Source organism: Heterodontus francisci, chromosome 3 (assembly GCF_036365525.1).
Source record: "Heterodontus francisci isolate sHetFra1 chromosome 3, sHetFra1.hap1, whole genome shotgun sequence".
NCBI classification, from domain to species: domain Eukaryota; kingdom Metazoa; phylum Chordata; class Chondrichthyes; order Heterodontiformes; family Heterodontidae; genus Heterodontus; species Heterodontus francisci.
This window is the reverse complement of record NC_090373.1, coordinates 68,080,284-68,103,267: the sequence shown is the minus strand read 5'-3', so window position 1 is coordinate 68,103,267 and position 22,984 is coordinate 68,080,284.

Here is a 22,984-nt window from a genome sequence, read left to right as displayed (position 1 = left end):
TATTTTTAAGGCAGAGGTAGATAGATTCTTGATAAACAAGGGGGTGAAAGGTTATCAGGGGTACGTGGAAATGTGGAGTAATCAGTTCAGCCATGAACTTATTGAATGATGGAGCAGGCTCGATGGGCCAAGTGTCCTACGCTTGCTCCTAATTTGTATGCTCGTATGGAATCCTACATGATATGTGGACGGTATGAGATTTATGGAATAAGTGACCTTTTCTCATTCTTTGCAATTTATTAATTCATTTACAGGATGTGGGTGTTACTGACAAGATGAGCATTTATTGCCCTTCCCTAATTGCACTTGAGAAGGCCTTCTTGAACCGTTGCAGTCTGTGTGATGAAGGTATCCAACAGTGCTGTTAGTTCGGGAGTTCCAGGATTTTGGCATCCAGCAATGATGAAGGAACGGCAAAATATTTCCAAGACTGGATCATGTTTAACTTGGAGGGGAACTCGGAGGTGATGGCAATCCCACCCATCTGCTGCCCTTGTTCCTTTAGGCAGTCGAGGTCACAGGTTCACGAGATGCTGTCGAAGATGCATTGGTGAGCTGCTGCAGTGCCTCCTGTAGATGGTACACACTGCAGCCACTGTGTGTCAGTCATGGAGGAAGTGATGTTTAAGGTTGTGGATGGGTTGCTGACCAAGCAGTCTGCTTTGTCCTGGATGATGTTGAGCTTCTTTAATGTTGTTGGGGCTGCACCCATCCAGGCAGGTGGGGAGTATTCCATCACACTCCTGATTTGTGCCTTGTAGATGGTGGACAGGCTTTGGGAAGTCAGGAAATGAGTTATTCACCACAGAATTCCCAGCCTCAGGCCTGGTCTTGTAGTCATAGTTTCTATGTGGCTGGTCCATTTAAGTTTCCTTAAGGTAACCTGTAGGATGTTAATAGTGGGGAATTTGGCGATGGTAGTTCCATTGAATGTCAAGGGGTGGTGGTTAGACTCTTTCTTGATGGAGATGATCATTGTCTGGAACTTGTGTAGCCTGAGATAGTTGCAAACGCTTCAGCCTTGTTTTTTGCACTCATGCGCTGGGCTCTGTTACCATTGAGGATGGGGATGTTCATAGATCCTCCTCCTCCTGTTATTTGTTTAATTGTCTGTCACCATTTATGACTGGATGTGGCAGGACTGCAGAGCTTTGATCTGATCCGTTGATCGTGGGATCACTTAGCTCTGTCTATGGCATGCTGCTTCCACTGTTCAGCATGTATGTTGTCCCGTGTTGTAGCTTCACCAGCTTGGCACCTCATTTTTAGATATGTCTGGTGCTGCTCCTGATGTGCTCTTCTATACTCTTCTATACTCATCATTGGACCAGGGTTGGTTCCCTGGCTTGATGGTAATGGTAGAATGAGGGATATATCAGGCCATGAAGGTACATTTCAATTTCTTATGTTTTTATCAAAGAATCATGAATAACACACATTTTTCAGCAGAGGCTGAAACCTGGCTGCTGGGTCCAAAAGCAGCCCTCTCCAGCAGGCGGTGGGATCCTGGACCGGCATTTTGCTGGTGGGGGCCAATTAACAGGCTGCCACCAGGGCCACAGAAGAACAGAAGAAATAGGAGCAGGAGTGCTTTGTGTCAGCTGTGGCTCAGTTGGTAGCATTCCCACTTCTGACTCAGAAGGTTCTGGGTTCAAGTCTTACTCCAGGGCTGAAGTGCCACAGTCGAGGCCAATACTCTAGTGCAGTACTGTGCTGCACTGTCGGAGGTGCTGTCTTTTAGGGCAGCGCAGTGGTTAGCACCGCAGCCTCACAGCTCCAACGACCCGGGCTCGGTTCTGGGTACTGCCTGTGCGGAGTTTGCAAGTTCTCCCTGTGGCTGCGTGGGTTTCCTCCGGGTGCTCCGGTTTCCTCCCACATGCCAAAGACTTGCGGGTTGATAGGTAAATTGGCCATTATAAAAATTGCCCCTAGTGTTGGTAGGTGGTAGGAGAATTGAGGGAAGGTGGGGATGTGAGAGGGAAAATGGGATTAATGTAGGATTAGTATAAATGGGTGGTTGATGGGTCGGTGTGGGCCGAAGGGCTTGTTTCGGTGCTGTATCTCTCTATGACTCTATGAGTGGAACACATGGCCCGTTGAGCCTGCCCCGCCATTCAGTATGATCATGGCTGATCCTGGGCTTCAACTCCACTTTCCTGCCGCTCCTCATATCCTTGATTCCCTGAGAGACCAAAGATCTGTCAATCACAGCCTTAAATATCTTCAACTATGGAGGATCCACAACCCTCTGGGCAGAGAATTCCAGATTTTCACAATCCTTTGAGTGAAGTAATTTCTCCTCATCTCAGTCCTAAATGATCGTTCCCTTATCCTGAGACTGTGCTCCCGTGTTTTAGATTCTCCTGCCAGCAGAAACAATCTCTCAGTGTCTACCCTGTCAAGCTCCTTCAGAATCTTGTAAGTTTCATGAGATCACCTCTCATTCTTCTAACCTCCAGAGAAAATAGGCCCAGTTGACTCAGCCTCTCATCGTAGTACAACCCTCTCATCTCAGAGACCAATCGAGTGAACCTTCGCTGTACCACCTCCAATACAAGTATATCTTTCCTTAAAAATAAAGACCAAAATAGCACACAGTACTCCAGGTGTGGTCTCACCACAGCCCTGTACAATTGTACCAAGACTTCCTTAATTCCTTGCAATAACTTGCGTTAATCCCTTACAATAAAGGCTAACATGTTGTTTTGCCTTCCTAAACCAGTCATGGATGAGCTGGACATACAGCCAACAAAATCGGAACTCAGTGATGCCATTGATTCTCTAGCCAGCGGAAAAGCCCCTGGGAAGGACAGCATTACCCCTGAAATAATCAAGAGTGCCAAGCCTGCTATACTCTCAGCACTACATGAACTGCTATGCCTGTGCTGGGACGAGGGAGCAGTACACCAGGACATGCGCGATGCCAATATCATCACCCTCTATAAAAACAAAGGTGACCGCGGTGACTGCAACAACTACCGTGGAATCTCCCTGCTCAGCATAGTGGGGAAAGTCTTTGCTCGAGTCGCTCTGAACAGGCTCCAGAAGCTGGCCGAGCGCGCCTACCCTGAGGCACAGTGTGGCTTTCGTGCAGAGAGATCGACCGTTGACATGCTGTTCTCCCTTCGTCAGATACAGGAGAAATGCCGTGAACAACAGATGCCCCTCTACATTGCTTTCATTGATCTCACCAAAGCCTTGGACCTCGTCAGCAGACGTGGTCTCTTCAGACAACTAGAAAAGATCGGATGCCCACCAAAGCTACTAAGTATCATCACCTCATTCCATGACAATATGAAAGGCACAATTCAACATGGTGGCTCCTCCTCAGGGCACTTTCCTATCCTGAGTGGCGTGAAACAGGGCTGTGTTCTTGCACCCACACTTTTTGGGATTTTCTTCTCCCTGCTGCTTTCACATGCATTCAAGTCCTCTGAAGAAGGAATTTTCCTCCACACAAGATCAGGGGGCAGGTTGTTCAACCTTCCCCGTCGAAGAGCAATGTCCAAAGTACGGAAAGTCTTCATCAGGGAACTCCTCTTTGCTGACGATGCTGCTTTAACATCTCACACTGAAGAGTGCCTGCAGAGTCTCATCGACAGGTTTGCGGCTGCCTGCAATGAATTTGGCCTAACCATCAGCCTCAAGAAAACGAACATCATGGGGCAGGACGTCAGAAATGCTCCATCCATCAATATTGGCGACCACGCTCTGGAAGTGGTTCAAGAGTTCACCTACCTAGGCTCAACTATCACCAGTAACCTGTCTCTCGATGCAGAAATCAACAAGCGCATGGGTAAGGCTTCCACTGCTATGTCCAGACTGGCCAAGAGAGTGTGGGAAAATGGCGCACTGACACGGAACATAAAAGTCCGAGTGTATTAGGCCTGTGTCCTCAGTACCTTGCTCTATGGCAGCGAGGCCTGGACAATGTATGCCAGCCAAGAACGACGTCTCAATTCATTCCATCTTCGCTGCCTCCGGAGAATCCTTGGCATCAGGTGGCAGGACCATATCTCCAACACAGAAGTCCTCGAGGCGGCCAACATCCCCAGCATATACACACTACTGAGTCAGCAGCACTTGAGATGTCTTGGCCATGTGAGCCGCATGGAAGATGGCAGGATCCCCAAAGACACATTGTACAGCGAGCTCGCCACTGGTATCAGACCCACCGGCCGTCCATGTCTCCACTTTAAAGACGTCTGCAAACGCGACATGAAATCCTGTGACATTGATCACAAGTCGTGTGAGTCAGTTGCCAGCGTTCGCCAGAGCTGGCGGGCAGCCATAAAGACAGGGCTAAAATGTGGCGAGTCGAAGAGACTTAGTAGTTGGAAGGAAAAAAGACAGAGGCGCAAGGGGAGAGCCAACTGTGCAACAGCCCCGACAAACAAATTTCTCTGCAGCACCTGTGGAAGAGCCTGTCACTCTAAAATTGGCCTTTATAGCCACTCCAGGCACTGCTTCACAAACCACTGACCACCTCCAGGCGCGTATCCATTGTCCCTCGAGATAAGGAGGCCCAAAAGAAAAGAAAGAAAGAATTGCTTGCTGTATCTGCATGCTCACTTTCTGTGTTCCTTGTTCGAGCACACCAAAGTCTCTCTGAACATCAACATTTGCAAATTTCACGTCTCTTAAAAAATATTCTGCTCTCCTATTCTTATGACCAAAGTGCATAACTTTACATTTCCCCAAATTATACTCCATCTGCCACCTTGTTGCCCATTCACTAAACCTGTCTATTATCTCTTTGCAGCCTCTCTGTGTCCTCCCCACAGCTTACCTTTCCACCTAGCTTTACATCATTAGCAAATTTAGATACATTACTCTCTGTCTCTTCTGCTAAGTCATTAATATAGATTGTAAATAGCTGAGGCCCTAGCACCGATCCTTGCGGCAGTCCACAGCCTGCAACTTGAAAATCCCCTTTTATTCCTACTTTTTGCATCCTGTCTGTTACCCAATCCTTTATCCATGCTAATATATTGCCCCAACTCCATGAGCCCTTATCTTGCCCATTAACCTTTTGTGTGGCACCTTATTGAATGCCTTTTGGAAATCCAGGTATACTACATCTACTGGTTTCCCTTTATCTACCCTACTAGCTACATCCTAAAAAAGCTCTAATATTCCAATTGAGGCTGCAACACGGAGAGGGTACCTCAATGAAGAGGTGACCTCAAAGAGCAGGTAGGTTTTTGTAAGGAAACCAGGCAGGCAGGCTCCGCAATCTGGGGTTGGTGGGGGGTGTGATTATGGTGCACAAGTGGCAACATTGCCACAAAGGCGGCCATTTCTCCGTGGGCCATGGAGTGCCCATCAAGGAAGGCCCTGCCCCCCCGCCCTGCAGAACCTGCTGGGAGGTCACTAGGGTTTACCTAGTCGTCACCCCACAATATGAGCAAAATGCCAGTGGTGGCCGGAAATGGCCCTTAATTGGGCCCTTAAATGGCTCAATTGGCTGCCCAGTGTGTGGCCAAGACACTGAGGTGCCCACCACTGGCAATATGCCAAGGTGGTGGGTAGACTTCAGGCTCCCTCCTGACACCTTCCCCCGCCATAATGCCAGCCCTTCCGACTTCCAGGCTGACCCCAGTGGGCCAGGAAAATCAGCCCATAGTTAGCACAAGGAATGGCTTCCTCTCAGCTGGATTATAACCTTGATAGCACTGAATGTTGTGGCTAGTGTTAGTTTAGTTATTTTTTACAACAACAACTCCCTATCTCTTTAATTACCTCCAGCCCCACAAGCCTCTGAGAGATCTGTGCCCCTAATTCTGGTCTTTTGAACATCCCAACTATCATCTCTTCACCATCAGTGGCTGTACCTTCCGCTGCCTGGGCCCGAAGCTCTGCAATACCCTTCCTACACCTCTCCACCTCTCTTTCCTCCTTTAAGACACTCCTTTAAACCTACCTCTTTGACCAAGCTTATGGTCATCTGATCTAATATCTCCTTATATGGATCAATGTCAAATTCTATGTTATAATGCTCCTATGAAGATCCTTGGGACCTTTTATTAAATTAAAGGTGCCATATAAATACAAGTTGCTGTTTATTCAACTGGCAATGGAGCAATTTATTTCTTTTATCAAAGTAGAAGCACAAAACTGCAACTAAAGTGAGCCAATTTTAAAATAATCACATTCTATGCCTGACTGAATACTTGCCTTAGAGAGCCATTCGTATCAGCGTTCATTTTTAATCAATACTCATGAATTGCTTACAATTATTTTTCTCTGGTTCATTCTATTGAGTATTTCAGCTCCAAACAGAAGTTTATTTTGTATCCCATGTTGTCCCATTGATCAACTATCCTTGCCTTAATTGAATGAATATCAGTCAATTCTGGGCCATCCCATTGGATGGAGAACTGCATGGTGGATGGGCTCCTTTACAGATGGAAAAAATATACTGATTTCATCAATTTAGTCTTTCCAACACTGCCCTCCCATCCTACAGACATGGAGATTTTGAATAGACCAGAAAGTTAATACAAGAGCAAGATACTGCGGATGCTGGAAATCTGAACTAATAACAGAAAATGCTGATAATATTCAGCCAATCATTGGACACCCCTCACCATCAGATCCCTCCACCTCCATCAGACCCCACAACCACCATTGGACCTGCTCCGACCACCTTTGGACTTCCCTTGACCACCATCAATTCCCTCCCCACAAGACAGACCTCTGTGCTAAGATTCAGGCCAATGAGGAGTTCTAGTTAAATACTTGGGGTAGGACATTTAGCTCCCAATGGAGTTGAGCATGAAGGCAGGCGGGTGCGAAAATTCATGCTGCCAGCCCGCGTGCCAGTTTGCCAATACCAGATCACCCCCAGGCCATTTTCCCGGAGGAGGGGTTGTGGGGGTGGGTGGGGGGGGGGAGGGCAGCGCGACAGGACCACCTGTCCACAAGTGGCAGGTAGCCAATTAAGCTGGATAAATGGCCACTTACGGCCTATTGTCAGAGGCTGACTGGAATTTTTCAGTTGGCCTCCGAGCCTCCCAGAGGTGTCAAGGCACGGGCTAGCTACCTGGAGGAACGGACCAGTGCTCCAGGCAGGAATTGGGGCCCTCCGTGCCTGCCTGGTCTGAGCTGCAGGCCGACCTGTGGAGGGCTCTCCCACCTCCACAATGGTGGCCCGGCTGCTGAGGACATGTTTTCTTTTAAAGTTTAAAAAGTTGGAGAGAGGACCCCAAAGAGACACAGGATCCCAAAGAGACACATGACCCTTGTGATGTGATGCGGTGTCTCCGACAGAAGGACGACCAGGAGAAAGCTGCACCTGCCCGTGAAGCTCCACACTGAGAGTAGCAGCAGTTGGCGATGTCAAGAAGGGCCCACCAGCGCCAGATAGTGTACCGGACTCGTATCAGCTATCTCCAAATGTCCGAGCGGCATTGTCAGCGAAGACTGCTGCTCTCTAGGGAGGCCATCACTGAATTATGCACCTTGCTACAGGACGAGCTGCAACCTCTGGGCTTTGGTCACCCTATGCCAGAGGCCCTGAAGACTACAGTGGTCCTAAACTACTATGCATCTGGATCTTCCCAGGGATCCACTGGAGACATGTGTGGGGTCTCCCAGGCAGCAGCCCACTGCTCCATCAAGGTGACCAATGCCCTGTTCAAGAGGACTGATGACTATGTGTGCTACCAAACTGACCACGATAGTCAGGCTGAGAGGGCCATTGGATTCAGAGCATCGCTGGATTTCCCCAGGTGCAAGATGTGATAGACTGCACACATGTGGCTGTCAAGACTCCCATGGACCAGCCAGCTGCCTTCATAAACAGGAAGGGCTTTCATTCCATCAACGTTCAACTGGTCTGCAACCACTGAAAGCATTTCCAGAAAGTGCGTGCCCTCTTCCCGGGAAGCAGCCACGATGCCTACATACCGACAGTCCCAGGTGCTGCAGCTTTTCTGGCCCCCCGCTTGCCTTCAGGGATGGATTCTCAGGTTGCGCTTTGAAGACATGGCTACTGATGCCTGTGATGTAGCAGAGGAGAGGTACAACAATTGCCATGGATCCACATGAGTGACCATCGAGCAGGCCATTAGCCTACTGAAAAAGAGATTCCGCTGTGTTGATTAATCCGGTGGAGACCTGCAGTATGGCCCAGCGAGGGTCTCATGTATCGTGGTGGCCTGGTGGTCTGCTGTGCTCTGCACAATCTCGTACTGCAGATGGGGGAGGTCTTGCATGACAATGAGATGTCTGAGCAACATCCCTCCACCGATGAGGAGGATGCGGAGGAGGGAGAGGACCAAGCAGCACTGGATGGTGAAGATGTTGCACCAGAGGCCAGGCAGATAGAGCGATGTGCCAAGGAGGCAAGAGACATCCTCATAAACACCTGCTTCCAGCCACTCTGATGTCCAACCAAAGAGACTCCAATTAAGACTTAGCTTAGCACATATACTCTGTCAACTCCTTTCCATTTGTGCTCCCTGACCTTCGACCAGCTGCAATGTGCGCAGGTGCCCATGGGAGAACATATGTTAATGAGATCCATGGTCACATTGGCATTGCACTAAGGAAAAGGGGGAAGTCAGCAGCTCACAATAAAGGCATAATGGAAAATCACTTTCAGACAATGATCTTTAATGATTGTAACAATCGAACTTTTAATTAATCAATAAATTGCTTATGTTCTAGACCTGTGAGTTCCCACGTGTGGCCAGGTGCTTTTCTATATATGTTTGTGAGTGCTTCTACGAGGTGTGATCCCTGCAACGGCAGCTGGGCTGGAGGCAGGCTGCTGATCAGTCTGCCCCTTGGCCTGAGATGAGTTCTTTGATAGTTCTCTGGATGCCTGAGGCCTGGAGGGCCCCGGCTCCCTGAGGGTTTCCTGCACAGGTGCAGGACTCACCTCAGGCATCATGGTTACTGGAGCTGGGCTCACTGGCAGAGAGGGCGAGGAGCCGCTGTCCACACTCAGAGCGTCCAGAGGGGAGCTCCCAGCTGTGGACGTCAGTCTCTCTTCCTCCCTTTCAAAGCTCACTTGAACCTGCCTGTTCACCAGAGAAGGACAAGGAGGTGGAGAAGACTCCAGGGGCCTCATTCTTCTTTCACCTTGCCACTGCTGCATTGAACTCATGGCCAAGGCAATGGTGTGCAGGTCTGCAAGCATTTGTGCAATCTGGCTCTCCATGAGAGTTGTCAACCTCTTGAAGGAGGAAGCCATGTGTCACATACCTGAGACATGGCAGCACTCATGGTGTGGATGGACTCCTCATTGTCCACTCATGGCTGGGCATTGCCTCGAGCACCTTCATCAGATGTTGCCTTACCTCTCCCTGCAACACCAGCATGCCCTGTGCTGTCAGCACCAGAGGCTCATCATCAGCCTGGGGCTTAGTATGGGCCTGGCAACCTACAGTCCTCCGACTATCAGAGGTCTTGACTCGCTCAGCCTCAGCCAACTGCTCAGGCATGTGTGCGGTGCTCTCACCAGCTTGTGTCCCTGATTCCAAAGGCGAGCGGAAACCCACAGAGCTGAAAGTATCTGCGCTGGTAAAAGATGCAGGAGAGTCCTAGAATGATGCACCTTCTGACAGCCGATCCTCCTGAGAGGTGGAATTTTTTCCCTCTTCCGGTGGAATCTCCTGAGGCCACTGACCTGTATGAGAGAACACAAACATGTGTGGATTAGGATGGGCAGATCTAGTCATGCCAACCATGAGAGATATGGGTCTCCATAGTTGAACTGTCAATACTCACTCTCTTGCGTGGAGATTCCAGTCTCACCATCCGCTATGGAGCAGCTGCCCTGAGTCACCGTCAGGTCAAGTGACCCCTCCTCCATCATGGAGAGAAGTCAGTGATGTCTTCCTCGTGTTGTGGGCTCTCTTGTCCTGTAAGTGGAAAGAGGGAGATAGTCATACTTTGCTGAAACACCAATATGAGAATTCTACTAGTATCAGCCCCTCGACCCTTAGTGGGATGACCTACATAGCTCAAACCCCCATCAGCTCTCAGGGGAGTTAATGGGGGTGAGGTGTGAAAGAAGGTGGCCTGTGGCCAAGATACAGCCATGCATCTGTCAAGAGGAGGTGATGCTTGACCCCCTTTGCCAGCGCTTTGTGGTGTGTTCCTCCCCATGTCCTGCTTCCTACTGCGAAACCTCATGCAAACCCTCAAAAGAGGAGTGAGGTATGGAGGACTCACCTTGGTTGAATGAATGAGGTCATTGGCTCTCTTCCTGCACTGGACCCATGTTTGGTGGGTGACCCACAGCTGCTGACCTCCTCTGTGATCTCCATCCAGTCTTGCTTGGTCAGGCAGAAGGACCTCGTCTAGCCATCACTGGGGAAAAGGACCTCCTGCCTTTCCTTTGCAGCTTGGAGGAGAATCTCCAGGGAGAGACCGCTAAACTGTGGGGTCACCTGTTGTCTACCTTCTGCCATGGGCGATGATGGCTCTGGTTCAGTTTCCTTGCCTATCAGTCAGATGCATGGGTCCTGAGGCACTGGGGCGGCTGGAGGGATCCTGAGGCACCAGGAGCAGCTGGAGGGGTCCTGACGCACCAGGAGCAGCTAGAGGGATCCTGAGGCACCAGGAGCAGCTGGAGGGGTCCTGAGGCACTAGATGCAGCTGGATGGGTCCTGAGGCAGCAAGTGACATTGTTGAAGGCAGTTGGTCTCAAAAGGCAGGTGTGAATGCAAGGCTGGCAGGCCCTTAAATATGGCGCCAGCACCTGCTCTGGGGTTACCTGACGACGTGATGAATGTCTTGCCTCCCGTCCCTGCCGCGGGATTGGTGGGGGGAGGTATATAAAACAGCTGCCCGCTGTGCAATGGCGGTGGGCTGGCCATGCACATCGCATTCGGGAATTGCGCCCATTTCTGGGGCACGATCACTAAATTCAGCCTGTTTAACGAGGAGCATTCTAAAATGTTGGCATTTTAACATAAAAATATAAATGAATAATTTGGACACATCTGCTATCAATTGTTATTGACCCTAAAACTTACTTTTAATGCAGGTTATCATGATGTTGCAGAATTAAGCTTTGTGATCAGTATGTCCTTGTGAATCAAGGTGCAGCTTTTATTTCTGTGTATTCTGGAAAATATAGTTAAATTTTAATTTATAGTCAAGGTCTGTCAGGCAAAACAGCAATGAATTCTAAAATTCAAATCCAAATGGCATTTTATTGCAGTTAAGTTGTATGTCATAACTGGATCAAACTGGCTCCTTACACCCAAAAACATGTTTTGTAGTACCAGTCGAAAGATCTACAGGTTTGCTTGTACTCAGAGATTATAGATGATGCCAGGAAGCATGATTGATTATACAAGAAATTGGATGGCAAATGCTCAAAAATGTTCCTCCTGCAATACTTCAATTTTATATTAAAATTGCAAATGAAGGACCATTCTAAATCTACAGAAATAAATCAGACAATCTTTTACCGTAATATGCTGCAACACTAAAGGCTTTGAGCAATGCTGACACTGTGTTAGTGAACAGCTTGCAATATCAGGCAAAAGCATTAACAATAAAGTAAGTTCTCTGATGGGTAACTATTCGTTCCCTCTGGAAATATTTCTCAGTCTAATATTACAAAGATACTTTTAAATAGGTATTCTAATGTGTACTTCAGTGAATGAGATGGGAAGTAGTGGATGTTGTTGAAAATTTTTTGCCTATACATAGATGAGAAAAAGCAAAAGAGGCATAACTTTCAACTTTGGTGGGCGCTATCAGTTGTTGGCTGGTTATACACTCTGCCTGGTTTTCCATTTAATTAAAGTCAATAGCAAGGACAATAGGGTGAACTGTATCATGGTGACTGATCCAATATCACCCATTTTAAACAGCAGCCAAGATTGGAAGATGAAGGTTTTAATATCAAATAGTTTCAAAGATAAATACTTTAAAAAAAAATCTTTGTAAATGTGTAATTGTCCTTGTAATTGTCCAAGTTCTAACGAAAGGTCATCAACCTGAAAGCTTGGGCTGGATTTTCATTCCAGGGTTGGGATCCCGATCCCTGGATAATTTCTGCGTCCAAACCTTGTGCCACATCAGTGTGGCTGATGCGATGTTATCTTCAAATGTAAATGATCTAATTGGGCTGGGGGTGAGTGTGGCACACTATCAGCAGCACCAGGACTGGCATGGAGGTGGGAAGGGGCTCCAACTCCAATGCTGAAAGTCAGATGGCAGTCATGACAGAGCATGCCATTGCCTTGCAGAATGGTGCAGGCAACAGATCAAAGGGCCAACAGTGTTATGGTGCAAACAAGTGGCCAAAAGGCAAACAGGAAGGCAGGCAAAGCACTACGTTTCAAACACTTCTTTTTCAATTTCTTTGAATAATTATGGACATCAATGTCCAACTGCATTGCTTCTGACAGCTAATCACTTAAGTGCACATGACCGTGCGCACCTCCCGCTCTCCTCTTTGAAAATTCTCTTCTGGTCCTACCCAGCCTTTTAACAAGTTCCGCCAGGAGCTTAACAGGCTCTTAATTAGAGGCAAGTGGGTTCCGATCTCCCCATCCCCCGCCCTCTCTTTGAAAATTGCAGTGTGTTCCCGAGATGTTGGGATCCAGAGATGCCTTCCGGGAATGCAATCTTCAAATCACACCTGTACCAAAGCACTTTGAAAATCCAGCCCAATAATGCTACCCCCTACACCTGGCTCTTGGTCATTTATAAAAATTGCAAATAGTAATGAGCCTAAAACTGAACCTTGGGGAACACCGCTGCATATCACCTCCCAGTCTGAAAAGTATCCATCCACCATCACTCTTTTCTTCTTGTCAGTGAGCCAGTTTTGTATCCATACCACCACTTTCCCCTTAATTTCATGGGCTTCAATCTTCTTAATCAGCTTCCTGTGTGGCACTTTGTCAAATGCCTTCAGAAAATCCATATACAACGCAAAACGTTTTTAGGTCCTGATGCGGGTGTGCACAGAGGCAGGGACTGCTAAAAATAGCGCCACCAGCAGCATGCCGGTTTCATATTGCCGTTCCTGCTGCTGGTGATTTTCCTCAAGTCAGGGAAGGTGGGCCCTGGATGATTTAGGAATTGGGCCAATTAATGTTTTTAATGAGCTCATTGTCAGTTCATTGAGGGGCAGTTTGGGATTTTGGTGGGGGTGCACCCCCCCCCTCCCGCCCCGAAGACTTCGCTCTTCCCCCCTCCCCACCAGTGCTCCACCTCGGATCTCCGGGACTTCCAGCAACCAGCCAGAATATTGGTATGAGACGGCCATTGTGATGAGGTAAGTAATTATGCTTTCATTAACATTTATTTAAACATTTAAATTACATTTTCATTGTCCAGCAGGAGAGGGGCTGCCACGAAGTCTCACCACCGCTGGTAAAACGGGGCAGGCCCTTCCCGGCATCAAGGCCCATGCGGACCTCTTGTGGAGGTATTTTCCAGGTCCCCCACCACAACCTCCGACGTTGGCAGGCTGGTAAAATCCAGCCCATTGGGTCCAGTGACAATAAGGATCAATATCCTCAGCAGCAGAGGCAGAGCGCTGGACATGAGGAAGGCAGAGGAGAGGAACAAGGGACAGGAAGGCAACGGAAGCCATACCCTCAGCATAGGCTGTACCACCAAAGAGACTGAGGTACCTGGACATTTCGGAGAACCAGTGGCACGAGAGACTATGATTCTCCAGAGCGATGTTCACTGAGATTTGTGCCCTCGTCCAGGAAGACTTCGCACCACACAGCACTGGTCACCATGCCCTGCCAGTAGCCAGTAAAGTCACTGTAGCCTTGAACATGAACTTGGTGGTGTCTCGCATGTGGCAGCACACCACTGAATCTCACAGGTCACTGATGCCCTATTTACAAGAGCTGGCCAGTAGATTCAATTACAGACAGATGAGGCCTCACAGGCACAATGGCGCAGTGGTTAACACCGCAGCCTCACAGCTCCAGGGACCCGGGTTCAATTCTGGGTACTGCCTGTGCGGAGTTTGCAAGTTCTCCCTGTGACCGTGTGGGTTTTCGCCGGGAGCTCCGGTTTCCTCCCACAGCCAAAGACTTGCAGGTTGATAGGTACATTGGCCATTGTAAATTGCCCCTAGTGTAGGTAGGTGATAGGGAACATGGGATTACTGCAGGGTTAGTATAAATGGGTGGTTGTTGGTCGGCACAGACTCGGTGGGCCGAAGGACCTGTTTCAGTGCTGTATCTCTAAATAAAATAAATAAAAGGGCAGTCGGTTTCGCCAACATTTCTGTATTCCCCCAGGTGTGAGATATCATTGATTGCCCCAAGTGGCCATCAAGGCACTGAATGACCACCCAATGAAATTCATCAATAGGAAGTGCTTCCTCTCCCTCAATATCCAGCTGGTTCACAAACACAACAGGAGCTTCCTCCATGTGTGTGCTCACTTTCATGTCAAAAGTTCAGTTCAGGGTTGAATGGGATGCCAAGGTTGCAAGCAGCTTGGTTCAACCTGAAAACGTAGCTGAGAAGAAGATGAGCTTTAAATTGAGAGTAAGATGCTGGTCTCCAACCCAAGTACTTGAAGACTAGGGAAAGGGCAATAATAATACCAATCTTCAAAAATGAAGACAAGAGTGAATGCAGCAATTACAGAGGAATCAGCTTACTGAGTATATCTTGAATTGTATTTACTAAGGCACTCCAGAGGAGACTGAATAGTTACTGCATGAAAAATAAGCTGGTTTTAGATCAGTATGAAGTACAATATATCAACTGTTTGTGATTAGACAGATTTAAGAGAAGCTTATAGAATGCAACATCCATTGTTACAACCTCACAGATTTTCAGCAGGCCTTCAGCAGAATATGGCCAGAAGGGATATGGCAATTTTCGAGGATGAATGGTATACCCGAGAAACTTGTCAAACTGATAGAAACCACCTATTACAAATCCCTGAGCAAGGTTAGGGTAGATAGGAAATTAACCAAATGGTTTAGAACAACAGTTGGGGTGAGACATGGATACACACTGTTATCTGATTTATTTAATCTAGTACTGGAAGCAGTAATGAATCTTGCGCTAAAAGATAATATTAGAAAAGTCTCTGTGTTTGGCAGAGTTTCAATCAGTCTCAGATTTGCTGATGATATTGACCTTATAGCAACATCTAAAACAGATTTGTGCAAACCAACTAATAAGTACAATTGGTCCCCAGAATGATACAACTGCAAACAATAATTTATTCTGTGGAATATTGGAGCTGCAAAGCTTCATCCGACCTGTCTATGGATCAATTTTCAGTGGTTTGTCTCTAGCAAACATCTTTTTTAAAACGTAAAGATTAATTTTTTCGTTAGGCATGTCTGCACATTGTGGGCTGAATTTAGTAAACCCGTCGTGGGTCCCGACAACGGACCCGGAAGTGGGTGCTGTTGCTGCTCGTCACGTGTGCGGCCGGATTATCATCATGGCAGTGCGGGGCCCAGCCAATTACGCGACGGGGGCAGGCAGCAATGACATCGTCAGCAGAGACGATGCAGGTGCAAGTGCCATCTTTAAAGCGCTGCTTAAACTGTTGCTTCGCTGACTGACTTTACTGTTGCTTTGTCTTTGCTGCTCTGTGCTGCTGACCCCCTGGCTGGAGACCCTGTGCTACTGTGCTGCTGACCCCCTGGCTGTAGACCCTGTGCTGCTGACCCCTTGGCTGGAGACCCTGTGCTGCTGTGCTGCTGACCAAGGCTTCAAGAGCCTAGGACTAGTCCAGAAGCCAAGAAGGACCATGTCAGGTGCAAGACTCCGAGTGACCTCATGGTTCAGCGATGCCTCCTGAGAGATTCTCCGCTAGACTGCAAGGGAAAGGCGGGAGATCCTCTTTCCAAGGGATGGCAAGAAGAGATCCTCCAGCCTGACCAAGCAAGCCTCGATGGAGATTGCAGAGGAAGTCACCCAACGCAACTGGGTCCAGTGCAGGAAGAGAGTCAATGACCTACTTCGTTCTGCCAAGGTGAGTGTTCCACACCTCTCCCCTCTTTGGGGCTTGCTTGTGGCTACATGGAAGACAGTGTGACATGGGGAGGGAGTCACCACAAAGGCAATGGCAAGGGGGTGAGGTATCACAACAAACTGGTAAATACATGGGTGCATCTCAGTCACAATCCACCTTCTTTCACAGCTCAGCCCAATGACATCCCCTCAGAAGGATGTGGGGAGGAGCCAGGTAGGAAAGCCCAAGGGGACAAGACGCTGCTTCTAGCAGAACTGTTCTCATGCTCATCCTGCGAAGTCTTACCGGGTCCCTCTTTCCACTTGCAGGACAAATGGGCTTCACTGTGGCACAGTGGCGCAGTGGTTAGGACCGCAGCCTCACAGTTCTAGCGACCTGGGTTCGGTTCTGGGTACTGCCTGTGTGGAGTTTGCAAGTTCTCCCCGTGACCACGTGGGTTTCCTCCGGGTGCTCCAGTTTCCTCTCACATGTCAAAGACTTGTGGGTTAATAGGTAAATCGGCCATTATAAAAATTGTTCCTAGTGTAGGTAGGTAGTAGGAGAATTGAGGGAAGGTGGGGATGTGAGAGGGAAAATGGGATTAATGTTGGATTAGTATAAAATGGACTTGGTGGACCAAAGGGCCTGTTTCGGTGCATAATGACTCTAATGCCAGGGAGAACTGATGGAGGAATAGCCGATATCTGGACTCTTTCTATGGCTGAGGAGGAGGCACTAGAGCTAGAAGGAACCCAGGGCAGCTGCTAATAGTGGATGTTGAGACTGGAGTCCCTGCACAAGAGAGTGAGGATTTTCTTCATTTGGCATACAGTTCACTTCAAGAGAAACCCATAATACATGTTTGGCATGATGAGAGCTTCTCATCCTAATGCACACATGTTTGCATTTTCTCATGCTAGTCAGCAACCGCAGGAGACTCCAGCAGTGGAAACATAGAAAATAGGAGCAGGAGTAGGCCATTCGGTCCTTCGGGCCTGCTCCACCATTCAAAAAAGATCATGGTTGATTGTCTAATTCAGTACCCTGTTCCCCCTTTCTCCCAATATCCCTTGATCCCTTTGGCATTGAGAAATATATCTATCTCCTTCTTGAATATATTTAATGACTTGGCCTCCACTGTCTTCTGCAGTAGAGAATTCCACAGGTTCACCACCCTCTGAGTGAAGAAATTTCTCCTCATCTCGATTCGAAATGGTATACCCATATCCTGAGACTGTGGCCCCTGGTTCTAGACTCTCCAGCCATCGGGAACATCCTCCCTGCATCTAGTCTGTCTAGTCCTGTTAGAATTTTATAGGTTTCTATGAGATGCCCTCTCATTCTTCTAAACTCTAGTGAATATAGGCCTAGTTGACCCAATCTCTCCTCATACATCAATCCTGCCATCCCAGGAATTAGCCTAGTAAATCTTCTTTACACTTCCTCCATGGTAAAAACATCCTTCCTCAGATAAGGAGAACAAAACTGCACACGATACTCCAGATGAGGTCTCACCAAGGCCTGTATAACTGCAGTAAGACATCCTTGCTCCTGTATTCTAATCCTCTTGCAATGAAGGCCAACATACCATTCGCCTTCCTAACTGCTTGCTGCACCTGAATGCTTGTTTTCAGCGACTGGTGTACAAGGACATTCAGGTCTCATTGCACCTCCCCCTTTTCCAATCTATCACTATTCAGATAATAATCTGCCTTTCTGTTTTTACAAGCAAAGTGGATAACCTCATATTTATCCACGTTATACTGGATCTGCCATGCATTTGCCTACTCACCCAACTTGTCCAAATCACATTGGAGCCTCTTTGCATCCTCCTCACAGCTCACATTCCCCCTTCGCTTTGTGTCATCTGCAAATGTTGAAATGTTACATTTAGTTCCCTCACCCAAGTCATTAATACATATTGTGAAAGCTGGGGCCCAAGCACTGATCCCTGCGGTACCCCGCTAGTCACTGCCTGCCACCCGATAAAAGACCCATTTATTCCAACTCACTGTTTCCTGTCTGTCAACCAATTCTCAATCCATGCCAATATGTTACCCCCAATCCCATGCGCTTTACTTTTGCACACTAACCTCTTATGTAGGACCTTATTAAAAGCCTTCAGAAAATCCAAATGCACCACATCCACTGGTTCTCCCTTATCTATTCTACTAGTTACATCCTCAAAAAACTCCAGTAGATTTGTTAAGCATGATTTCCCTTTCGTAAACTCATGCTGACTTTGGCCAATCACGTTTATGCTTTCCAGGTGTTCTGTTATCACATCCTTTATAACAGACTCTAGCATTTTCCCCATTACTGATGTAGGGCTAACTGATCTGTAATTCCCTGTTTTTTCTCTCCCTCCTTTTCTTAAATATTGGGTTACATTTGCCACCCTCCAATCTGTAGGAACTGCTCCAGAGTCTATAGAATTTTGGAAGATGACCACCAATGCATCCGTCATTTCCAGGGCCACTTCCTTTAGTACTCTGGGTGTAGATTATCAGGCCCTGGGGAATGTCAGCCTTTAACCCCATTAATTTCCCTAGCACTATTTTTTTACTAATACTGATTTCCTTCAGTTCTTCCCTCTCATTAGACCCTTGGTTCCCGAACATTTCTGGGAGGTTATTTGTGTCCTCTTTTGTGAAGACAGAACCAAAGTATGTGTTTAATTGTTCTGCCATTTCTTTGTTCCCCAATATAATTTCCCCTGTTTCTGACTGTAAGGGACCTACATTTGTTTTCACTAATCTTTTTCTCTTCACATACTTATAGAAGCCTTTACAGTCAGTTTTTATGTTCCCTGCAAGTTTACTCTCATACTCTATTTCCCCCCACTTAATCAACCTCTTTGTCCTCCTTTGCTGAATTCTAAACTGCTCCCAATCCTCAGACTTGCTGCTTTTTCTGGCAATTCTATATGCCTCCTCTTTGGATCTAATAGTATCCCTAATTTCTTTTGGAAGCCACAGTTGAACCACCCGTCCGGTTTTATTTTTGCGCCAGACAGGAATGAATAATTGTTGTAATTCAGGCACACGTTCTTTAAATATTATCCATTGCCTATCCACCATCAACCCTTTTAGTAAAGCTCCCCAATTTACCATGGCCAACTTGCGCCTCATACCTTCATAGTTTCCTTTGTTTAGATTCAGGACCCTAGTTTTGGATTCAACTACTTCACTCTCCATCTTAATGAAGAATTCTATCATGTTATGGCCACTCCTCCCCAAGGGACCCCGCACAACAAGATTGTTAATTAATCCTTTCTCCTTGCACAATACGCAGTCTAGGATAGCCTGTTCTCCAGTTGGTACCTCAACGTATTGGTCTAAAATACCGTCACGGACACACTCCAGGAAATCCTCCTCCACAGTATTATTGCTAATTTGGTTTGATCAATCTATATGTAGATTAAAGTCACCCATGATTACAGTTGTACCCTTTTTGTATGCGTATCTAATTTATTGTTTAATGCCATTTCTTACATCTCCAATACTGTTTGGGGGCCTGTTAGCGGGAATGAATCCAGAAGAATCACTCGACACTCAGGTCTGCTCCAATGTCAAACAGTTTATTTAGTTACGCCAGCGGGGAGCAGGTCACTGGGCTGTACAGATGCCTCTCCACTGAACAAAGGAAAATCATCCATACTTATACATTTTCAAACAGTTATTCAGCCCATCCTGGCCGGACATGGTCCAATCACAACGATTATCGATTATATACATTGATTATTAGAGCCAATAGAAGCGGTTACTAGGCATAGAGGGGCTGCATGACCGGCCCATACGCAGATAGGGGATTACACATGATGTTTTCCATACCCCCTTATCTTCACCTCGTTACCGGCCCATACACAGATAGGGGATTACTCATGATGTTTTCACCTCGTTACAGGCTAGCACCTTTGTCAGCATTCCAGAAGGGTGTCTGCTTTTCATTTTAATTAGCCTTTTGTTTGAGATTGGATTACTCAGCTCCTGTGGAATGTGGTCAAGTTCACTGAACCCCATGGTGCTTTGCAACCTCCTCACTGTTCACTAATATTATATGTTACTGGTTACTCAAATAATATTTAAACAGTATGATATTTACTGCAGGTGACTCTGCGCTTGGGAATACCCTACAACAGGGCCTATAGACAGGCCCTACCAACGTTTTCTTCCCCTTGCTGTTTCTTAGCTCCACCCATACAGATTCCACATCATGATTTTCTGAGCCAATATCCTTCCTCACTATTGCATTGATTTCCCCCATTACTAACAATGCTACCCCACCTCCTTTCCCTTTTTGCCAGTCCTTCCTAAATACTGAATACTGCTAGATGTTCAGTTCCCATCCTTGGTCACCCTGCAGCCATGTCTCCATAATCACATATCATAACCATTTATATCTATTTGCCTTGTTAATTCATCTACCTTATTGCGAATGTTCCACGCATTAAGACACAATGCCCTTAGACTTGTTTTTTTAACATTGTTGGTCATCCTAGTTTTATTTTGTACTATGGCCCCATTTGTTTCTCACCCTGTTTTCTCTGCCTTCCACTTTTGCTTCTTACCTTTCTGTCTTTCATTTCTATCCTTGTTTCCCTCTCCTCTGTCTCCCTGCTCAGATTCCCATTCCCTGCTATTCTAGTTAAACCCTCCCCGACAGCACGAGCAAACACCCCCCTGAGGAAATTGGTCCCGGTCCTGCCCAGATGCAACCCGTCCAGCTGGTACTGGTCCCACCTTCCCCAGAACTGGTCCCAATGTCCCAGGAATCTGAATCCCTCCCCCCTACACCATTTCTCCAGCCACGTATTCATCTGATATATCCTGCTATTTCTGCTCTCGCTAGCATGTGACACTGGTATTAATCCTGAGATTACTGCCTTTGAGGTCCTACTTTTTAATTTACGTCCTAACTCCCTATATTCAGCTTGTAGGACCTCATCCTCTTTTTACTTATGTTGTTGGTACCGATATGTACCATGACAATTGGCTGCTCGTCCTCCCCCCTCAGGATGCCCTGCAGCCGCTCAGAGACATCCTTGACCCTAGCACCAGGGAGGCAACGTACCATCCTGAAGTCTCCTTTGTGGCCGCAGAAATGCCTGCTCCCCATACGATTGAATCCCTATCACTATAGCCCTCCTGTGCAGCAGAGCCACCCATGGTGCCATGAACTTGGCTCTTGCTGCTTTCCCCTGAGCAATCTCCCCCAACAATATCCAAAGCGGTATATCTGTTAGAGAGGGGGATGGCCACAGTGGACTCCTGCACTACCTGCCTTCCTCTACTCTGCATGGTGGTCACCCATTCCCTATCTGCCTTTGCAGCATTTGCCTGCAGTGTGACCACCTTGCTAAACGTGCTATCCACGATGATGTCAGCATCGCAGATGCTCCACAGTGAATCCACCCGCAGCTCCAGCTCCGTAATGCGGGTAGCCAGTAGCTGCAGATGGATACACTTACTGCACACATGGTCATCAGGGACACTGGAAACGTCCCTGATTTTCCACATAGCGGAGGAGGAACATATCACAGGTGCGAGCTCTCCTGCCATGACTTACCATGACTCCCATGAAGGGGGACATAATTCAACCTCTGAGGAGGAGCAGTCAGAGGATGCACTGTCACATGACTCTCCTGCACCTTCCACCAGCGCAGATACTTTCACCTTTCACTTTTCACGTGCTCGAGCAGCTGGCTGAGGCTGAGACAGCCGAGACCTCTGTTGGTCAGAGGACTGTGGGTGGCCGGCCCATGCTGAGTCCCAGGCTGATGATGAGCTCTGCTGCCGACAGCACAGGGCTTGCTGGAGTTGCAGAGAGGGATGGTGGAGATGCCCGAGGCAATGCACAGCTATGAGTGGCTGATGGAGAAGTCCATCCAAGAGTGCTGTCTTGTCTCAGGCATGTGAGTGCATGGCATCCTCCATCGAGAGGTTGGCAACTCTCATGGAGAGCCAGATCCCACAGATGCATGCAGAACTGCACACCATCACCTTCGCCATGAGCTCATTGTAGCAGTGACAAGACGAGAGAAGGACAAGACCCTAGAGTCTTCTCCAGGTCCTCATCCTTCTCTGGTGAGCAGAGAGGTTCAAGAGAGCCTTGAAAGGGAGGAGGAGGAGCTGACCTCCACATCTGGGGGCACCCCTCAGGGCATTCTGAGTGTGGACAGCGGCTCTTCAGCCCCTCTGCCAGTGACCGCAGATCCAGTAGCTGTGACGCCTGAGGAGAGTCCTGCACCTGTTCAGGAAACCCTCAGGCAGCCGGGACCTCCAGGCCTCAGGCAGCCAGAGCACAACCACCAAAGTCATCAGAAGGCAAGGGGCAGCCTGATCAGCAGCCTGCCTCCAGCCCTGCTAGCGCAGGGGTCACACCTCGTAAAAGCACTCGTAAACGTATCAAGAAAACCACCTACAGATACTTGAGGTTACATGGGTGTTTGACATTTGACATTTATTTTATCATATAAAGTTCCTTTGTTTTAGAAATTAACTTCCATTGTGTAAAAATTATTATTCTGTCATGCATTGATTGTAAGCTGCTGACTTCCCCCTTCGTGGATGCCAATGCAGGCATAGCTCTCATTTTAATAGGGTCTCCCCTATATGGGCCATAGTGTGTGGTTCAGCTGGGTGCTAGGTTCAGACGATAAATAGAAAGGAGGCAACAGACTGCATGCATTGAGATGATTCTTCATTGTTTTTTCTGAGTGGCTATCAGGGTGGCTGGAAGCGGGTAAGTATGAGATTGTCTCTTGGCTCCCTGGCCAATCGCTCAATCTGCCTGGACTCCGGTGCAAGGGCTTCAGCATCCAGTGCTGCCTGCTCATCTCCCTCCTCCGCATCCTCCTCGTCGGTGCAGGGGTGTCGCTCAGGTATCCTGTCATCATGTAAGGCCTCTTCCCTCTGCAGTGCTAGATTGTGCAGAGCACAGCAGACCACAATGATACTCGAAACACTTACTGGGACATACTGCAGAGTTTTGCCGGATCGATCCAGGCACCGGAATCTCATCGTCAGCAGCCCACTGGCTGTTCGATGGTCACTTG